Below are 16825 nucleotides of genomic sequence, written 5' to 3'. Positions count from 1 at the left end.
CAGCAGCAGCTGTGTGCCAAATCCGATATCTGGTCGAGGGCTGCAAGATTCAGCATGATGAAGTGACAATTCGGGGAGAGCTCACAAACGCAAAGCTGCCGCCTTCTTAGCTCAGTGGTAGAGCACTGGTCTCGTAAACCAGGGGTCGTGAGTTCGAACCTCACAGAAGGCATTCATTTTTTTAACCTTCCCGCAAGGAGCGGAGCTATCTCGAGCAGCATCTAACACATGGCAGTACACTGAATGAAAGGGATGTTCTACAACCTATAACAAGTATCATGCTGGCCTCAGAGGTTTTCTGATTGCATAGGCAGAACAGTGGTTTGTATGCATTTTGTAGTATGATGTCATGCTTGGCGATGTCATTCGTGTACGAGCCTCGCTACAGTGTGCATGCATTTTATCCATGTGAAGAGGCGTAAGCAGGTGCTACCATTCTGCGAGATTCCTGCAGAAGGCATACGAATTGCGTTGAGATGCAGAGCACAAGTCAAGGCCTCCGTGGCGCAATCGGCTAGCGCGTTCGGCTGTTAACCGAAAGGTTGGTGGTTCGAGCCCACCCGGGGGCGAAATCGTTTTAACCGTCACCGAGGTGAGGACATACGTCAACTTTGTTAGAGATACACAGCTAGTGTGACAACTTGGCTGTGTTTGAGTGATGCCACAGAGCCTTATACACATTCAGCCAAGTGACACTGTAGGTAAAAACATGGCCCTACACAGACGTTCTACTGTTTTCCTATTTCTTCGTCATGTGTGACACTGCAGTAGAGCGACGCCCACTACAAAAGACGTATTCTTTACATTCAATTTCAGCGTATACGTCGCGAGTGCCATATGACAGGGCCTGTCTCTCGATGTCGATTTCTATTTGGTGTCTCTTAAGTGTCGGTCTGCAGTAGGCCGCTGCTGGCCGAGCGACGTGCAGTCGCCTTACATGAAGCCCCATGGGCAACGCTAGTGCCACTGTCGACAACAGCATACTGCAGCCAGAGAGAGGAGCCGAAAGGCGCATTTCGCAGTCGAGCCACGCAATCCAACAAACTGTGCACTAGGTCAAGATTGTGCAGACCGCAAACGTTTGGTGGCACGACGCTCGTCGTCGATCGTAAGGGCGAAACAGTCAAGAGATGTGGAAAACGGCCATGTGGACACCCCCAGCAGCAGCTGTGTGCCAAATCCGATATCTGGTCGAGGGCTGCAAGATTCAGCATGATGAAGTGACAATTCGGGGAGAGCTCACAAACGCAAAGCTGCCGCCTTCTTAGCTCAGTGGTAGAGCACTGGTCTCGTAAACCAGGGGTCGTGAGTTCGAACCTCACAGAAGGCATTCATTTTTTTAACCTTCCCGCAAGGAGCGGAGCTATCTCGAGCAGCATCTAACACATGGCAGTACACTGAATGAAAGGGATGTTCTACAACCTATAACAAGTATCATGCTGGCCTCAGAGGTTTTCTGATTGCATAGGCAGAACAGTGGTTTGTATGCATTTTGTAGTATGATGTCATGCTTGGCGATGTCATTCGTGTACGAGCCTCGCTACAGTGTGCATGCATTTTATCCATGTGAAGAGGCGTAAGCAGGTGCTACCATTCTGCGAGATTCCTGCAGAAGGCATACGAATTGCGTTGAGATGCAGAGCACAAGTCAAGGCCTCCGTGGCGCAATCGGCTAGCGCGTTCGGCTGTTAACCGAAAGGTTGGTGGTTCAAGCCCACCCGGGGGCGAAATCGTTTTAACCGTCACCGAGGTGAGGACATACGTCAACTTTGTTAGAGATACACAGCTAGTGTGACAACTTGGCTGTGTTTGAGTGATGCCACAGAGCCTTATACACATTCAGCCAAGTGACACTGTAGGTAAAAACATGGCCCTACACAGACGTTCTACTGTTTTCCTATTTCTTCGTCATGTGTGACACTGCAGTAGAGCGACGCCCACTACAAAAGACGTGTTCTTTACATTCAATTTCAGCGTATACGTCGCGAGTGCCATATGACAGGGCCTGTCTCTCGATGTCGATTTCTATTTGGTGTCTCTTAAGTGTCGGTCTGCAGTAGGCCGCTGCTGGCCGAGCGACGTGCAGTCGCCTTACATGAAGCCCCATGGGCAACGCTAGTGCCACTGTCGACAACAGCATACTGCAGCCAGAGAGAGGAGCCGAAAGGCGCATTTCGCAGTCGAGCCACGCAATCCAACAAACTGTGCACTAGGTCAAGATTGTGCAGACCGCAAACGTTTGGTGGCACGACGCTCGTCGTCGATCGTAAGGGCGAAACAGTCAAGAGATGTGGAAAACGGCCATGTGGACACCCCCAGCAGCAGCTGTGTGCCAAATCCGATATCTGGTCGAGGGCTGCAAGATTCAGCATGATGAAGTGACAATTCGGGGAGAGCTCACAAACGCAAAGCTGCCGCCTTCTTAGCTCAGTGGTAGAGCACTGGTCTCGTAAACCAGGGGTCGTGAGTTCGAACCTCACAGAAGGCATTCATTTTTTTAACCTTCCCGCAAGGAGCGGAGCTATCTCGAGCAGCATCTAACACATGGCAGTACACTGAATGAAAGGGATGTTCTACAACCTATAACAAGTATCATGCTGGCCTCAGAGGTTTTCTGATTGCATAGGCAGAACAGTGGTTTGTATGCATTTTGTAGTATGATGTCATGCTTGGCGATGTCATTCGTGTACGAGCCTCGCTACAGTGTGCATGCATTTTATCCATGTGAAGAGGCGTAAGCAGGTGCTACCATTCTGCGAGATTCCTGCAGAAGGCATACGAATTGCGTTGAGATGCAGAGCACAAGTCAAGGCCTCCGTGGCGCAATCGGCTAGCGCGTTCGGCTGTTAACCGAAAGGTTGGTGGTTCGAGCCCACCCGGGGGCGAAATCGTTTTAACCGTCACCGAGGTGAGGACATACGTCAACTTTGTTAGAGATACACAGCTAGTGTGACAACTTGGCTGTGTTTGAGTGATGCCACAGAGCCTTATACACATTCAGCCAAGTGACACTGTAGGTAAAAACATGGCCCTACACAGACGTTCTACTGTTTTCCTATTTCTTCGTCATGTGTGACACTGCAGTAGAGCGACGCCCACTACAAAAGACGTATTCTTTACATTCAATTTCAGCGTATACGTCGCGAGTGCCATATGACAGGGCCTGTCTCTCGATGTCGATTTCTATTTGGTGTCTCTTAAGTGTCGGTCTGCAGTAGGCCGCTGCTGGCCGAGCGACGTGCAGTCGCCTTACATGAAGCCCCATGGGCAACGCTAGTGCCACTGTCGACAACAGCATACTGCAGCCAGAGAGAGGAGCCGAAAGGCGCATTTCGCAGTCGAGCCACGCAATCCAACAAACTGTGCACTAGGTCAAGATTGTGCAGACCGCAAACGTTTGGTGGCACGACGCTCGTCGTCGATCGTAAGGGCGAAACAGTCAAGAGATGTGGAAAACGGCCATGTGGACACCCCCAGCAGCAGCTGTGTGCCAAATCCGATATCTGGTCGAGGGCTGCAAGATTCAGCATGATGAAGTGACAATTCGGGGAGAGCTCACAAACGCAAAGCTGCCGCCTTCTTAGCTCAGTGGTAGAGCACTGGTCTCGTAAACCAGGGGTCGTGAGTTCGAACCTCACAGAAGGCATTCATTTTTTTAACCTTCCCGCAAGGAGCGGAGCTATCTCGAGCAGCATCTAACACATGGCAGTACACTGAATGAAAGGGATGTTCTACAACCTATAACAAGTATCATGCTGGCCTCAGAGGTTTTCTGATTGCATAGGCAGAACAGTGGTTTGTATGCATTTTGTAGTATGATGTCATGCTTGGCGATGTCATTCGTGTACGAGCCTCGCTACAGTGTGCATGCATTTTATCCATGTGAAGAGGCGTAAGCAGGTGCTACCATTCTGCGAGATTCCTGCAGAAGGCATACGAATTGCGTTGAGATGCAGAGCACAAGTCAAGGCCTCCGTGGCGCAATCGGCTAGCGCGTTCGGCTGTTAACCGAAAGGTTGGTGGTTCGAGCCCACCCGGGGGCGAAATCGTTTTAACCGTCACCGAGGTGAGGACATACGTCAACTTTGTTAGAGATACACAGCTAGTGTGACAACTTGGCTGTGTTTGAGTGATGCCACAGAGCCTTATACACATTCAGCCAAGTGACACTGTAGGTAAAAACATGGCCCTACACAGACGTTCTACTGTTTTCCTATTTCTTCGTCATGTGTGACACTGCAGTAGAGCGACGCCCACTACAAAAGACGTATTCTTTACATTCAATTTCAGCGTATACGTCGCGAGTGCCATATGACAGGGCCTGTCTCTCGATGTCGATTTCTATTTGGTGTCTCTTAAGTGTCGGTCTGCAGTAGGCCGCTGCTGGCCGAGCGACGTGCAGTCGCCTTACATGAAGCCCCATGGGCAACGCTAGTGCCACTGTCGACAACAGCATACTGCAGCCAGAGAGAGGAGCCGAAAGGCGCATTTCGCAGTCGAGCCACGCAATCCAACAAACTGTGCACTAGGTCAAGATTGTGCAGACCGCAAACGTTTGGTGGCACGACGCTCGTCGTCGATCGTAAGGGCGAAACAGTCAAGAGATGTGGAAAACGGCCATGTGGACACCCCCAGCAGCAGCTGTGTGCCAAATCCGATATCTGGTCGAGGGCTGCAAGATTCAGCATGATGAAGTGACAATTCGGGGAGAGCTCACAAACGCAAAGCTGCCGCCTTCTTAGCTCAGTGGTAGAGCACTGGTCTCGTAAACCAGGGGTCGTGAGTTCGAACCTCACAGAAGGCATTCATTTTTTTAACCTTCCCGCAAGGAGCGGAGCTATCTCGAGCAGCATCTAACACATGGCAGTACACTGAATGAAAGGGATGTTCTACAACCTATAACAAGTATCATGCTGGCCTCAGAGGTTTTCTGATTGCATAGGCAGAACAGTGGTTTGTATGCATTTTGTAGTATGATGTCATGCTTGGCGATGTCATTCGTGTACGAGCCTCGCTACAGTGTGCATGCATTTTATCCATGTGAAGAGGCGTAAGCAGGTGCTACCATTCTGCGAGATTCCTGCAGAAGGCATACGAATTGCGTTGAGATGCAGAGCACAAGTCAAGGCCTCCGTGGCGCAATCGGCTAGCGCGTTCGGCTGTTAACCGAAAGGTTGGTGGTTCGAGCCCACCCGGGGGCGAAATCGTTTTAACCGTCACCGAGGTGAGGACATACGTCAACTTTGTTAGAGATACACAGCTAGTGTGACAACTTGGCTGTGTTTGAGTGATGCCACAGAGCCTTATACACATTCAGCCAAGTGACACTGTAGGTAAAAACATGGCCCTACACAGACGTTCTACTGTTTTCCTATTTCTTCGTCATGTGTGACACTGCAGTAGAGCGACGCCCACTACAAAAGACGTATTCTTTACATTCAATTTCAGCGTATACGTCGCGAGTGCCATATGACAGGGCCTGTCTCTCGATGTCGATTTCTATTTGGTGTCTCTTAAGTGTCGGTCTGCAGTAGGCCGCTGCTGGCCGAGCGACGTGCAGTCGCCTTACATGAAGCCCCATGGGCAACGCTAGTGCCACTGTCGACAACAGCATACTGCAGCCAGAGAGAGGAGCCGAAAGGCGCATTTCGCAGTCGAGCCACGCAATCCAACAAACTGTGCACTAGGTCAAGATTGTGCAGACCGCAAACGTTTGGTGGCACGACGCTCGTCGTCGATCGTAAGGGCGAAACAGTCAAGAGATGTGGAAAACGGCCATGTGGACACCCCCAGCAGCAGCTGTGTGCCAAATCCAATATCTGGTCGAGGGCTGCAAGATTCAGCATGATGAAGTGACAATTCGGGGAGAGCTCACAAACGCAAAGCTGCCGCCTTCTTAGCTCAGTGGTAGAGCACTGGTCTCGTAAACCAGGGGTCGTGAGTTCGAACCTCACAGAAGGCATTCATTTTTTTAACCTTCCCGCAAGGAGCGGAGCTATCTCGAGCAGCATCTAACACATGGCAGTACACTGAATGAAAGGGATGTTCTACAACCTATAACAAGTATCATGCTGGCCTCAGAGGTTTTCTGATTGCATAGGCAGAACAGTGGTTTGTATGCATTTCGTAGTATGATGTCATGCTTGGCGATGCCATTCGTGTACGAGCCTCGCTACAGTGTGCATGCATTTTATCCATGTGAAGAGGCGTAAGCAGGTGCTACCATTCTGCGAGATTCCTGCAGAAGGCATACGAATTGCGTTGAGATGCAGAGCACAAGTCAAGGCCTCCGTGGCGCAATCGGCTAGCGCGTTCGGCTGTTAACCGAAAGGTTGGTGGTTCGAGCCCACCCGGGGGCGAAATCGTTTTAACCGTCACCGAGGTGAGGACATACGTCAACTTTGTTAGAGATACACAGCTAGTGTGACAACTTGGCTGTGTTTGAGTGATGCCACAGAGCCTTATACACATTCAGCCAAGTGACACTGTAGGTAAAAACATGGCCCTACACAGACGTTCTACTGTTTTCCTATTTCTTCGTCATGTGTGACACTGCAGTAGAGCGACGCCCACTACAAAAGACGTATTCTTTACATTCAATTTCAGCGTATACGTCGCGAGTGCCATATGACAGGGCCTGTCTCTCGATGTCGATTTCTATTTGGTGTCTCTTAAGTGTCGGTCTGCAGTAGGCCGCTGCTGGCCGAGCGACGTGCAGTCGCCTTACATGAAGCCCCATGGGCAACGCTAGTGCCACTGTCGACAACAGCATACTGCAGCCAGAGAGAGGAGCCGAAAGGCGCATTTCGCAGTCGAGCCACGCAATCCAACAAACTGTGCACTAGGTCAAGATTGTGCAGACCGCAAACGTTTGGTGGCACGACGCTCGTCGTCGATCGTAAGGGCGAAACAGTCAAGAGATGTGGAAAACGGCCATGTGGACACCCCCAGCAGCAGCTGTGTGCCAAATCCGATATCTGGTCGAGGGCTGCAAGATTCAGCATGATGAAGTGACAATTCGGGGAGAGCTCACAAACGCAAAGCTGCCGCCTTCTTAGCTCAGTGGTAGAGCACTGGTCTCGTAAACCAGGGGTCGTGAGTTCGAACCTCACAGAAGGCATTCATTTTTTTAACCTTCCCGCAAGGAGCGGAGCTATCTCGAGCAGCATCTAACACATGGCAGTACACTGAATGAAAGGGATGTTCTACAACCTATAACAAGTATCATGCTGGCCTCAGAGGTTTTCTGATTGCATAGGCAGAACAGTGGTTTGTATGCATTTCGTAGTATGATGTCATGCTTGGCGATGCCATTCGTGTACGAGCCTCGCTACAGTGTGCATGCATTTTATCCATGTGAAGAGGCGTAAGCAGGTGCTACCATTCTGCGAGATTCCTGCAGAAGGCATACGAATTGCGTTGAGATGCAGAGCACAAGTCAAGGCCTCCGTGGCGCAATCGGCTAGCGCGTTCGGCTGTTAACCGAAAGGTTGGTGGTTCGAGCCCACCCGGGGGCGAAATCGTTTTAACCGTCACCGAGGTGAGGACATACGTCAACTTTGTTAGAGATACACAGCTAGTGTGACAACTTGGCTGTGTTTGAGTGATGCCACAGAGCCTTATACACATTCAGCCAAGTGACACTGTAGGTAAAAACATGGCCCTACACAGACGTTCTACTGTTTTCCTATTTCTTCGTCATGTGTGACACTGCAGTAGAGCGACGCCCACTACAAAAGACGTATTCTTTACATTCAATTTCAGCGTATACGTCGCGAGTGCCATATGACAGGGCCTGTCTCTCGATGTCGATTTCTATTTGGTGTCTCTTAAGTGTCGGTCTGCAGTAGGCCGCTGCTGGCCGAGCGACGTGCAGTCGCCTTACATGAAGCCCCATGGGCAACGCTAGTGCCACTGTCGACAACAGCATACTGCAGCCAGAGAGAGGAGCCGAAAGGCGCATTTCGCAGTCGAGCCACGCAATCCAACAAACTGTGCACTAGGTCAAGATTGTGCAGACCGCAAACGTTTGGTGGCACGACGCTCGTCGTCGATCGTAAGGGCGAAACAGTCAAGAGATGTGGAAAACGGCCATGTGGACACCCCCAGCAGCAGCTGTGTGCCAAATCCGATATCTGGTCGAGGGCTGCAAGATTCAGCATGATGAAGTGACAATTCGGGGAGAGCTCACAAACGCAAAGCTGCCGCCTTCTTAGCTCAGTGGTAGAGCACTGGTCTCGTAAACCAGGGGTCGTGAGTTCGAACCTCACAGAAGGCATTCATTTTTTTAACCTTCCCGCAAGGAGCGGAGCTATCTCGAGCAGCATCTAACACATGGCAGTACACTGAATGAAAGGGATGTTCTACAACCTATAACAAGTATCATGCTGGCCTCAGAGGTTTTCTGATTGCATAGGCAGAACAGTGGTTTGTATGCATTTTGTAGTATGATGTCATGCTTGGCGATGTCATTCGTGTACGAGCCTCGCTACAGTGTGCATGCATTTTATCCATGTGAAGAGGCGTAAGCAGGTGCTACCATTCTGCGAGATTCCTGCAGAAGGCATACGAATTGCGTTGAGATGCAGAGCACAAGTCAAGGCCTCCGTGGCGCAATCGGCTAGCGCGTTCGGCTGTTAACCGAAAGGTTGGTGGTTCGAGCCCACCCGGGGGCGAAATCGTTTTAACCGTCACCGAGGTGAGGACATACGTCAACTTTGTTAGAGATACACAGCTAGTGTGACAACTTGGCTGTGTTTGAGTGATGCCACAGAGCCTTATACACATTCAGCCAAGTGACACTGTAGGTAAAAACATGGCCCTACACAGACGTTCTACTGTTTTCCTATTTCTTCGTCATGTGTGACACTGCAGTAGAGCGACGCCCACTACAAAAGACGTATTCTTTACATTCAATTTCAGCGTATACGTCGCGAGTGCCATATGACAGGGCCTGTCTCTCGATGTCGATTTCTATTTGGTGTCTCTTAAGTGTCGGTCTGCAGTAGGCCGCTGCTGGCCGAGCGACGTGCAGTCGCCTTACATGAAGCCCCATGGGCAACGCTAGTGCCACTGTCGACAACAGCATACTGCAGCCAGAGAGAGGAGCCGAAAGGCGCATTTCGCAGTCGAGCCACGCAATCCAACAAACTGTGCACTAGGTCAAGATTGTGCAGACCGCAAACGTTTGGTGGCACGACGCTCGTCGTCGATCGTAAGGGCGAAACAGTCAAGAGATGTGGAAAACGGCCATGTGGACACCCCCAGCAGCAGCTGTGTGCCAAATCCAATATCTGGTCGAGGGCTGCAAGATTCAGCATGATGAAGTGACAATTCGGGGAGAGCTCACAAACGCAAAGCTGCCGCCTTCTTAGCTCAGTGGTAGAGCACTGGTCTCGTAAACCAGGGGTCGTGAGTTCGAACCTCACAGAAGGCATTCATTTTTTTAACCTTCCCGCAAGGAGCGGAGCTATCTCGAGCAGCATCTAACACATGGCAGTACACTGAATGAAAGGGATGTTCTACAACCTATAACAAGTATCATGCTGGCCTCAGAGGTTTTCTGATTGCATAGGCAGAACAGTGGTTTGTATGCATTTCGTAGTATGATGTCATGCTTGGCGATGCCATTCGTGTACGAGCCTCGCTACAGTGTGCATGCATTTTATCCATGTGAAGAGGCGTAAGCAGGTGCTACCATTCTGCGAGATTCCTGCAGAAGGCATACGAATTGCGTTGAGATGCAGAGCATAAGTCAAGGCCTCCGTGGCGCAATCGGCTAGCGCGTTCGGCTGTTAACCGAAAGGTTGGTGGTTCGAGCCCACCCGGGGGCGAAATCGTTTTAACCGTCACCGAGGTGAGGACATACGTCAACTTTGTTAGAGATACACAGCTAGTGTGACAACTTGGCTGTGTTTGAGTGATGCCACAGAGCCTTATACACATTCAGCCAAGTGACACTGTAGGTAAAAACATGGCCCTACACAGACGTTCTACTGTTTTCCTATTTCTTCGTCATGTGTGACACTGCAGTAGAGCGACGCCCACTACAAAAGACGTATTCTTTACATTCAATTTCAGCGTATACGTCGCGAGTGCCATATGACAGGGCCTGTCTCTCGATGTCGATTTCTATTTGGTGTCTCTTAAGTGTCGGTCTGCAGTAGGCCGCTGCTGGCCGAGCGACGTGCAGTCGCCTTACATGAAGCCCCATGGGCAACGCTAGTGCCACTGTCGACAACAGCATACTGCAGCCAGAGAGAGGAGCCGAAAGGCGCATTTCGCAGTCGAGCCACGCAATCCAACAAACTGTGCACTAGGTCAAGATTGTGCAGACCGCAAACGTTTGGTGGCACGACGCTCGTCGTCGATCGTAAGGGCGAAACAGTCAAGAGATGTGGAAAACGGCCATGTGGACACCCCCAGCAGCAGCTGTGTGCCAAATCCGATATCTGGTCGAGGGCTGCAAGATTCAGCATGATGAAGTGACAATTCGGGGAGAGCTCACAAACGCAAAGCTGCCGCCTTCTTAGCTCAGTGGTAGAGCACTGGTCTCGTAAACCAGGGGTCGTGAGTTCGAACCTCACAGAAGGCATTCATTTTTTTAACCTTCCCGCAAGGAGCGGAGCTATCTCGAGCAGCATCTAACACATGGCAGTACACTGAATGAAAGGGATGTTCTACAACCTATAACAAGTATCATGCTGGCCTCAGAGGTTTTCTGATTGCATAGGCAGAACAGTGGTTTGTATGCATTTTGTAGTATGATGTCATGCTTGGCGATGTCATTCGTGTACGAGCCTCGCTACAGTGTGCATGCATTTTATCCATGTGAAGAGGCGTAAGCAGGTGCTACCATTCTGCGAGATTCCTGCAGAAGGCATACGAATTGCGTTGAGATGCAGAGCACAAGTCAAGGCCTCCGTGGCGCAATCGGCTAGCGCGTTCGGCTGTTAACCGAAAGGTTGGTGGTTCGAGCCCACCCGGGGGCGAAATCGTTTTAACCGTCACCGAGGTGAGGACATACGTCAACTTTGTTAGAGATACACAGCTAGTGTGACAACTTGGCTGTGTTTGAGTGATGCCACAGAGCCTTATACACATTCAGCCAAGTGACACTGTAGGTAAAAACATGGCCCTACACAGACGTTCTACTGTTTTCCTATTTCTTCGTCATGTGTGACACTGCAGTAGAGCGACGCCCACTACAAAAGACGTATTCTTTACATTCAATTTCAGCGTATACGTCGCGAGTGCCATATGACAGGGCCTGTCTCTCGATGTCGATTTCTATTTGGTGTCTCTTAAGTGTCGGTCTGCAGTAGGCCGCTGCTGGCCGAGCGACGTGCAGTCGCCTTACATGAAGCCCCATGGGCAACGCTAGTGCCACTGTCGACAACAGCATACTGCAGCCAGAGAGAGGAGCCGAAAGGCGCATTTCGCAGTCGAGCCACGCAATCCAACAAACTGTGCACTAGGTCAAGATTGTGCAGACCGCAAACGTTTGGTGGCACGACGCTCGTCGTCGATCGTAAGGGCGAAACAGTCAAGAGATGTGGAAAACGGCCATGTGGACACCCCCAGCAGCAGCTGTGTGCCAAATCCGATATCTGGTCGAGGGCTGCAAGATTCAGCATGATGAAGTGACAATTCGGGGAGAGCTCACAAACGCAAAGCTGCCGCCTTCTTAGCTCAGTGGTAGAGCACTGGTCTCGTAAACCAGGGGTCGTGAGTTCGAACCTCACAGAAGGCATTCATTTTTTTAACCTTCCCGCAAGGAGCGGAGCTATCTCGAGCAGCATCTAACACATGGCAGTACACTGAATGAAAGGGATGTTCTACAACCTATAACAAGTATCATGCTGGCCTCAGAGGTTTTCTGATTGCATAGGCAGAACAGTGGTTTGTATGCATTTTGTAGTATGATGTCATGCTTGGCGATGTCATTCGTGTACGAGCCTCGCTACAGTGTGCATGCATTTTATCCATGTGAAGAGGCGTAAGCAGGTGCTACCATTCTGCGAGATTCCTGCAGAAGGCATACGAATTGCGTTGAGATGCAGAGCACAAGTCAAGGCCTCCGTGGCGCAATCGGCTAGCGCGTTCGGCTGTTAACCGAAAGGTTGGTGGTTCGAGCCCACCCGGGGGCGAAATCGTTTTAACCGTCACCGAGGTGAGGACATACGTCAACTTTGTTAGAGATACACAGCTAGTGTGACAACTTGGCTGTGTTTGAGTGATGCCACAGAGCCTTATACACATTCAGCCAAGTGACACTGTAGGTAAAAACATGGCCCTACACAGACGTTCTACTGTTTTCCTATTTCTTCGTCATGTGTGACACTGCAGTAGAGCGACGCCCACTACAAAAGACGTATTCTTTACATTCAATTTCAGCGTATACGTCGCGAGTGCCATATGACAGGGCCTGTCTCTCGATGTCGATTTCTATTTGGTGTCTCTTAAGTGTCGGTCTGCAGTAGGCCGCTGCTGGCCGAGCGACGTGCAGTCGCCTTACATGAAGCCCCATGGGCAACGCTAGTGCCACTGTCGACAACAGCATACTGCAGCCAGAGAGAGGAGCCGAAAGGCGCATTTCGCAGTCGAGCCACGCAATCCAACAAACTGTGCACTAGGTCAAGATTGTGCAGACCGCAAACGTTTGGTGGCACGACGCTCGTCGTCGATCGTAAGGGCGAAACAGTCAAGAGATGTGGAAAACGGCCATGTGGACACCCCCAGCAGCAGCTGTGTGCCAAATCCGATATCTGGTCGAGGGCTGCAAGATTCAGCATGATGAAGTGACAATTCGGGGAGAGCTCACAAACGCAAAGCTGCCGCCTTCTTAGCTCAGTGGTAGAGCACTGGTCTCGTAAACCAGGGGTCGTGAGTTCGAACCTCACAGAAGGCATTCATTTTTTTAACCTTCCCGCAAGGAGCGGAGCTATCTCGAGCAGCATCTAACACATGGCAGTACACTGAATGAAAGGGATGTTCTACAACCTATAACAAGTATCATGCTGGCCTCAGAGGTTTTCTGATTGCATAGGCAGAACAGTGGTTTGTATGCATTTTGTAGTATGATGTCATGCTTGGCGATGTCATTCGTGTACGAGCCTCGCTACAGTGTGCATGCATTTTATCCATGTGAAGAGGCGTAAGCAGGTGCTACCATTCTGCGAGATTCCTGCAGAAGGCATACGAATTGCGTTGAGATGCAGAGCACAAGTCAAGGCCTCCGTGGCGCAATCGGCTAGCGCGTTCGGCTGTTAACCGAAAGGTTGGTGGTTCGAGCCCACCCAGGGGCGAAATCGTTTTAACCGTCACCGAGGTGAGGACATACGTCAACTTTGTTAGAGATACACAGCTAGTGTGACAACTTGGCTGTGTTTGAGTGATGCCACAGAGCCTTATACACATTCAGCCAAGTGACACTGTAGGTAAAAACATGGCCCTACACAGACGTTCTACTGTTTTCCTATTTCTTCGTCATGTGTGACACTGCAGTAGAGCGACGCCCACTACAAAAGACGTATTCTTTACATTCAATTTCAGCGTATACGTCGCGAGTGCCATATGACAGGGCCTGTCTCTCGATGTCGATTTCTATTTGGTGTCTCTTAAGTGTCGGTCTGCAGTAGGCCGCTGCTGGCCGAGCGACGTGCAGTCGCCTTACATGAAGCCCCATGGGCAACGCTAGTGCCACTGTCGACAACAGCATACTGCAGCCAGAGAGAGGAGCCGAAAGGCGCATTTCGCAGTCGAGCCACGCAATCCAACAAACTGTGCACTAGGTCAAGATTGTGCAGACCGCAAACGTTTGGTGGCACGACGCTCGTCGTCGATCGTAAGGGCGAAACAGTCAAGAGATGTGGAAAACGGCCATGTGGACACCCCCAGCAGCAGCTGTGTGCCAAATCCGATATCTGGTCGAGGGCTGCAAGATTCAGCATGATGAAGTGACAATTCGGGGAGAGCTCACAAACGCAAAGCTGCCGCCTTCTTAGCTCAGTGGTAGAGCACTGGTCTCGTAAACCAGGGGTCGTGAGTTCGAACCTCACAGAAGGCATTCATTTTTTTAACCTTCCCGCAAGGAGCGGAGCTATCTCGAGCAGCATCTAACACATGGCAGTACACTGAATGAAAGGGATGTTCTACAACCTATAACAAGTATCATGCTGGCCTCAGAGGTTTTCTGATTGCATAGGCAGAACAGTGGTTTGTATGCATTTTGTAGTATGATGTCACGCTTGGCGATGTCATTCGTGTACGAGCCTCGCTACAGTGTGCATGCATTTTATCCATGTGAAGAGGCGTAAGCAGGTGCTACCATTCTGCGAGATTCCTGCAGAAGGCATACGAATTGCGTTGAGATGCAGAGCACAAGTCAAGGCCTCCGTGGCGCAATCGGCTAGCGCGTTCGGCTGTTAACCGAAAGGTTGGTGGTTCGAGCCCACCCGGGGGCGAAATCGTTTTAACCGTCACCGAGGTGAGGACATACGTCAACTTTGTTAGAGATACACAGCTAGTGTGACAACTTGGCTGTGTTTGAGTGATGCCACAGAGCCTTATACACATTCAGCCAAGTGACACTGTAGGTAAAAACATGGCCCTACACAGACGTTCTACTGTTTTCCTATTTCTTCGTCATGTGTGACACTGCAGTAGAGCGACGCCCACTACAAAAGACGTATTCTTTACATTCAATTTCAGCGTATACGTCGCGAGTGCCATATGACAGGGCCTGTCTCTCGATGTCGATTTCTATTTGGTGTCTCTTAAGTGTCGGTCTGCAGTAGGCCGCTGCTGGCCGAGCGACGTGCAGTCGCCTTACATGAAGCCCCATGGGCAACGCTAGTGCCACTGTCGACAACAGCATACTGCAGCCAGAGAGAGGAGCCGAAAGGCGCATTTCGCAGTCGAGCCACGCAATCCAACAAACTGTGCACTAGGTCAAGATTGTGCAGACCGCAAACGTTTGGTGGCACGACGCTCGTCGTCGATCGTAAGGGCGAAACAGTCAAGAGATGTGGAAAACGGCCATGTGGACACCCCCAGCAGCAGCTGTGTGCCAAATCCGATATCTGGTCGAGGGCTGCAAGATTCAGCATGATGAAGTGACAATTCGGGGAGAGCTCACAAACGCAAAGCTGCCGCCTTCTTAGCTCAGTGGTAGAGCACTGGTCTCGTAAACCAGGGGTCGTGAGTTCGAACCTCACAGAAGGCATTCATTTTTTTAACCTTCCCGCAAGGAGCGGAGCTATCTCGAGCAGCATCTAACACATGGCAGTACACTGAATGAAAGGGATGTTCTACAACCTATAACAAGTATCATGCTGGCCTCAGAGGTTTTCTGATTGCATAGGCAGAACAGTGGTTTGTATGCATTTTGTAGTATGATGTCATGCTTGGCGATGTCATTCGTGTACGAGCCTCGCTACAGTGTGCATGCATTTTATCCATGTGAAGAGGCGTAAGCAGGTGCTACCATTCTGCGAGATTCCTGCAGAAGGCATACGAATTGCGTTGAGATGCAGAGCACAAGTCAAGGCCTCCGTGGCGCAATCGGCTAGCGCGTTCGGCTGTTAACCGAAAGGTTGGTGGTTCGAGCCCACCCGGGGGCGAAATCGTTTTAACCGTCACCGAGGTGAGGACATACGTCAACTTTGTTAGAGATACACAGCTAGTGTGACAACTTGGCTGTGTTTGAGTGATGCCACAGAGCCTTATACACATTCAGCCAAGTGACACTGTAGGTAAAAACATGGCCCTACACAGACGTTCTACTGTTTTCCTATTTCTTCGTCATGTGTGACACTGCAGTAGAGCGACGCCCACTACAAAAGACGTATTCTTTACATTCAATTTCAGCGTATACGTCGCGAGTGCCATATGACAGGGCCTGTCTCTCGATGTCGATTTCTATTTGGTGTCTCTTAAGTGTCGGTCTGCAGTAGGCCGCTGCTGGCCGAGCGACGTGCAGTCGCCTTACATGAAGCCCCATGGGCAACGCTAGTGCCACTGTCGACAACAGCATACTGCAGCCAGAGAGAGGAGCCGAAAGGCGCATTTCGCAGTCGAGCCACGCAATCCAACAAACTGTGCACTAGGTCAAGATTGTGCAGACCGCAAACGTTTGGTGGCACGACGCTCGTCGTCGATCGTAAGGGCGAAACAGTCAAGAGATGTGGAAAACGGCCATGTGGACACCCCCAGCAGCAGCTGTGTGCCAAATCCAATATCTGGTCGAGGGCTGCAAGATTCAGCATGATGAAGTGACAATTCGGGGAGAGCTCACAAACGCAAAGCTGCCGCCTTCTTAGCTCAGTGGTAGAGCACTGGTCTCGTAAACCAGGGGTCGTGAGTTCGAACCTCACAGAAGGCATTCATTTTTTTAACCTTCCCGCAAGGAGCGGAGCTATCTCGAGCAGCATCTAACACATGGCAGTACACTGAATGAAAGGGATGTTCTACAACCTATAACAAGTATCATGCTGGCCTCAGAGGTTTTCTGATTGCATAGGCAGAACAGTGGTTTGTATGCATTTTGTAGTATGATGTCATGCTTGGCGATGTCATTCGTGTACGAGCCTCGCTACAGTGTGCATGCATTTTATCCATGTGAAGAGGCGTAAGCAGGTGCTACCATTCTGCGAGATTCCTGCAGAAGGCATACGAATTGCGTTGAGATGCAGAGCACAAGTCAAGGCCTCCGTGGCGCAATCGGCTAGCGCGTTCGGCTGTTAACCGTAAGGTTGGTGGTTCGAGCCCACCCGGGGGCGAAATCGTTTTAACCGTCACCGAGGTGAGGACATACGTCAACTTT

The 16825-nt window shown here is 50.7% G+C and overlaps 30 non-coding genes across 30 annotated transcripts; all 30 read left to right on the top strand.

Annotated features, from left to right (window-relative positions):
- The first annotated feature begins 100 nt into the window (after nt 1-100).
- Nucleotides 101-172, top strand: Trnat-cgu (transfer RNA threonine (anticodon CGU)). The gene has a single exon. It is a non-coding gene; the product is annotated as a tRNA-Thr (tRNA).
- Nucleotides 173-495: 323 nt separating this feature from the next.
- On the top strand, nt 496-569 carry Trnan-guu (transfer RNA asparagine (anticodon GUU)). The gene has a single exon. It is a non-coding gene; the product is annotated as a tRNA-Asn (tRNA).
- A 689-nt stretch (nt 570-1258) lies between these two features.
- On the top strand, nt 1259-1330 carry Trnat-cgu (transfer RNA threonine (anticodon CGU)). The gene has a single exon. It is a non-coding gene; the product is annotated as a tRNA-Thr (tRNA).
- A 323-nt stretch (nt 1331-1653) lies between these two features.
- On the top strand, nt 1654-1727 carry Trnan-guu (transfer RNA asparagine (anticodon GUU)). The gene has a single exon. It is a non-coding gene; the product is annotated as a tRNA-Asn (tRNA).
- Nucleotides 1728-2416: 689 nt separating this feature from the next.
- Nucleotides 2417-2488, top strand: Trnat-cgu (transfer RNA threonine (anticodon CGU)). The gene has a single exon. It is a non-coding gene; the product is annotated as a tRNA-Thr (tRNA).
- A 323-nt stretch (nt 2489-2811) lies between these two features.
- On the top strand, nt 2812-2885 carry Trnan-guu (transfer RNA asparagine (anticodon GUU)). The gene has a single exon. It is a non-coding gene; the product is annotated as a tRNA-Asn (tRNA).
- Nucleotides 2886-3574: 689 nt separating this feature from the next.
- Trnat-cgu (transfer RNA threonine (anticodon CGU)) lies at nt 3575-3646 on the top strand. The gene has a single exon. It is a non-coding gene; the product is annotated as a tRNA-Thr (tRNA).
- A 323-nt stretch (nt 3647-3969) lies between these two features.
- Trnan-guu (transfer RNA asparagine (anticodon GUU)) lies at nt 3970-4043 on the top strand. Its single transcript has one exon. It is a non-coding gene; the product is annotated as a tRNA-Asn (tRNA).
- Nucleotides 4044-4732: 689 nt separating this feature from the next.
- Trnat-cgu (transfer RNA threonine (anticodon CGU)) lies at nt 4733-4804 on the top strand. The gene has a single exon. It is a non-coding gene; the product is annotated as a tRNA-Thr (tRNA).
- A 323-nt stretch (nt 4805-5127) lies between these two features.
- On the top strand, nt 5128-5201 carry Trnan-guu (transfer RNA asparagine (anticodon GUU)). Its single transcript has one exon. It is a non-coding gene; the product is annotated as a tRNA-Asn (tRNA).
- A 689-nt stretch (nt 5202-5890) lies between these two features.
- Trnat-cgu (transfer RNA threonine (anticodon CGU)) lies at nt 5891-5962 on the top strand. The gene has a single exon. It is a non-coding gene; the product is annotated as a tRNA-Thr (tRNA).
- A 323-nt stretch (nt 5963-6285) lies between these two features.
- On the top strand, nt 6286-6359 carry Trnan-guu (transfer RNA asparagine (anticodon GUU)). Its single transcript has one exon. It is a non-coding gene; the product is annotated as a tRNA-Asn (tRNA).
- Nucleotides 6360-7048: 689 nt separating this feature from the next.
- Trnat-cgu (transfer RNA threonine (anticodon CGU)) lies at nt 7049-7120 on the top strand. The gene has a single exon. It is a non-coding gene; the product is annotated as a tRNA-Thr (tRNA).
- Nucleotides 7121-7443: 323 nt separating this feature from the next.
- On the top strand, nt 7444-7517 carry Trnan-guu (transfer RNA asparagine (anticodon GUU)). Its single transcript has one exon. It is a non-coding gene; the product is annotated as a tRNA-Asn (tRNA).
- A 689-nt stretch (nt 7518-8206) lies between these two features.
- Nucleotides 8207-8278, top strand: Trnat-cgu (transfer RNA threonine (anticodon CGU)). The gene has a single exon. It is a non-coding gene; the product is annotated as a tRNA-Thr (tRNA).
- A 323-nt stretch (nt 8279-8601) lies between these two features.
- On the top strand, nt 8602-8675 carry Trnan-guu (transfer RNA asparagine (anticodon GUU)). Its single transcript has one exon. It is a non-coding gene; the product is annotated as a tRNA-Asn (tRNA).
- A 689-nt stretch (nt 8676-9364) lies between these two features.
- Trnat-cgu (transfer RNA threonine (anticodon CGU)) lies at nt 9365-9436 on the top strand. Its single transcript has one exon. It is a non-coding gene; the product is annotated as a tRNA-Thr (tRNA).
- A 323-nt stretch (nt 9437-9759) lies between these two features.
- Trnan-guu (transfer RNA asparagine (anticodon GUU)) lies at nt 9760-9833 on the top strand. The gene has a single exon. It is a non-coding gene; the product is annotated as a tRNA-Asn (tRNA).
- A 689-nt stretch (nt 9834-10522) lies between these two features.
- Nucleotides 10523-10594, top strand: Trnat-cgu (transfer RNA threonine (anticodon CGU)). Its single transcript has one exon. It is a non-coding gene; the product is annotated as a tRNA-Thr (tRNA).
- Nucleotides 10595-10917: 323 nt separating this feature from the next.
- Nucleotides 10918-10991, top strand: Trnan-guu (transfer RNA asparagine (anticodon GUU)). Its single transcript has one exon. It is a non-coding gene; the product is annotated as a tRNA-Asn (tRNA).
- Nucleotides 10992-11680: 689 nt separating this feature from the next.
- On the top strand, nt 11681-11752 carry Trnat-cgu (transfer RNA threonine (anticodon CGU)). Its single transcript has one exon. It is a non-coding gene; the product is annotated as a tRNA-Thr (tRNA).
- A 323-nt stretch (nt 11753-12075) lies between these two features.
- Trnan-guu (transfer RNA asparagine (anticodon GUU)) lies at nt 12076-12149 on the top strand. The gene has a single exon. It is a non-coding gene; the product is annotated as a tRNA-Asn (tRNA).
- Nucleotides 12150-12838: 689 nt separating this feature from the next.
- Nucleotides 12839-12910, top strand: Trnat-cgu (transfer RNA threonine (anticodon CGU)). The gene has a single exon. It is a non-coding gene; the product is annotated as a tRNA-Thr (tRNA).
- Nucleotides 12911-13233: 323 nt separating this feature from the next.
- On the top strand, nt 13234-13307 carry Trnan-guu (transfer RNA asparagine (anticodon GUU)). The gene has a single exon. It is a non-coding gene; the product is annotated as a tRNA-Asn (tRNA).
- A 689-nt stretch (nt 13308-13996) lies between these two features.
- Trnat-cgu (transfer RNA threonine (anticodon CGU)) lies at nt 13997-14068 on the top strand. The gene has a single exon. It is a non-coding gene; the product is annotated as a tRNA-Thr (tRNA).
- Nucleotides 14069-14391: 323 nt separating this feature from the next.
- Trnan-guu (transfer RNA asparagine (anticodon GUU)) lies at nt 14392-14465 on the top strand. The gene has a single exon. It is a non-coding gene; the product is annotated as a tRNA-Asn (tRNA).
- A 689-nt stretch (nt 14466-15154) lies between these two features.
- Nucleotides 15155-15226, top strand: Trnat-cgu (transfer RNA threonine (anticodon CGU)). The gene has a single exon. It is a non-coding gene; the product is annotated as a tRNA-Thr (tRNA).
- Nucleotides 15227-15549: 323 nt separating this feature from the next.
- Trnan-guu (transfer RNA asparagine (anticodon GUU)) lies at nt 15550-15623 on the top strand. The gene has a single exon. It is a non-coding gene; the product is annotated as a tRNA-Asn (tRNA).
- Nucleotides 15624-16312: 689 nt separating this feature from the next.
- Nucleotides 16313-16384, top strand: Trnat-cgu (transfer RNA threonine (anticodon CGU)). Its single transcript has one exon. It is a non-coding gene; the product is annotated as a tRNA-Thr (tRNA).
- Nucleotides 16385-16707: 323 nt separating this feature from the next.
- Trnan-guu (transfer RNA asparagine (anticodon GUU)) lies at nt 16708-16781 on the top strand. The gene has a single exon. It is a non-coding gene; the product is annotated as a tRNA-Asn (tRNA).
- The last annotated feature ends 44 nt before the right edge of the window (nt 16782-16825 follow it).

Source organism: Schistocerca cancellata, unplaced genomic scaffold (genome assembly GCF_023864275.1).
Source record: "Schistocerca cancellata isolate TAMUIC-IGC-003103 unplaced genomic scaffold, iqSchCanc2.1 HiC_scaffold_829, whole genome shotgun sequence".
In the NCBI taxonomy this organism is placed as follows: Eukaryota; Metazoa; Arthropoda; class Insecta; order Orthoptera; family Acrididae; genus Schistocerca; species Schistocerca cancellata.
This window is presented reverse-complemented; position numbering and strand designations above follow the sequence as displayed.